The following is a 1353-nucleotide window of genomic DNA, read 5'->3' on the forward strand; positions in this document are numbered from 1 at the left end:
GAGTGCAGTCCTAAACCAAGTTACCCCCTTCTAGGTTCACTGATGTCAGTGGCTTTAGAAAGGTGTAACTCTTATTAGAATTGCACTGTTAATATTTGAAACGTATATGTAAACTTAAGACATGACATTACAGAGTACTGTCCCCACTACACATAGAGAGCAATCCTGAGCCACATCCATGCTGCAGCGGCCAGCCACAGCACAGGGGCGGCGCACTAGTCCACCCCCTAAGGGGCAAGTTGCGCTGCAGTGGAGTGGAGGGAGTGTAGCTGGCTGCTTGCAAGGGCATGTCGATGGCGATTCCACCGCAGTGTGACCTCACAGTGTAGTGTCGAGACGGGGGTGGCACAAGGGGTGGGGCACTTCAGGTCAACGGGAGCAGCCAGTCCTGGGGCAGATGCCACTGCACATCACAGCTACGGGGTGGGGAAGGGCAGCACGGGACATTCCCATTCTTTGTTCCCACCCCCGACAGAGACCTGTGGCTATGACAGGCACATGGTCACCATCATTTGTTCTCCTGCATGCCACCCATGTCCTATGGCCAGCCCCCCCCCCAAACCCCACCCTCCCAAATACTTGGAGTCCACCCACTGCAGTGGCTCACCACCATCACCACCATTCGTTCAGGGAACCCCTGTGATCCCCTGCTCCCTCCGTACTACTTGCACAGATGCCTTCCCCCCCTAGATGCCAGAGGACCCCCTTCCCGGAGCAGACACTCAGGGGCCTCGTCCATTCACTCATTTTCTTAGCGACCCCCCACCAGTGGCTTGCAACATTCCCCTCTCCTCTGTTTCACGCACACAACAACCCTGTGAGGCTGGTCAGGCTGAGGGTGTGCATCTGGGCCAAGGCCACCCACCTAGCTTCCATGGTAGAAGTGGGGAACAGAATCTGGGTCTTCCAGGTCCAGCCTCACGCTCTCCCCACTGCAATAAGCTGGCTTATTCACCCCGACCACCCTCTGGCCCCTCCCCCTTCACACAGAAATCTGCGAGGGAACCTTCCTGTGCGCCTGGGTCCCTGCTATGTATGGCAGATTATGATAAGTGGGACCTGCACAAACCTCCCCCCACCCCACCCACAGAGCCCGAGAGCCCTCCCTCTGAGACATGTCCTCGGGAAGTCCACAGGGGGAGTGGCAGGGGGGGCAGGGAGGGGTGTGGCGCTCCTGTTCTGTAGCAGAAACCAAGCAGCAGAGACACAGTTGTGGTGCACAACATAGACTTTATTGCACTGGAATCCATGGCGAGGAGTGGGGACTCCATCTACTTCCACCCTGGGGACTGACAATCCCCGGCATGTCATGCATCTAAGTGGAATGGCGTCGCAGGTGGAACATGGAAGGGC

This window comes from Gekko japonicus, unplaced genomic scaffold, assembly GCF_001447785.1.
Source record: "Gekko japonicus isolate JY-2015 unplaced genomic scaffold, Gekko_japonicus_V1.1 scaffold124, whole genome shotgun sequence".
Taxonomy (NCBI): Eukaryota; Metazoa; Chordata; class Lepidosauria; order Squamata; family Gekkonidae; genus Gekko; species Gekko japonicus.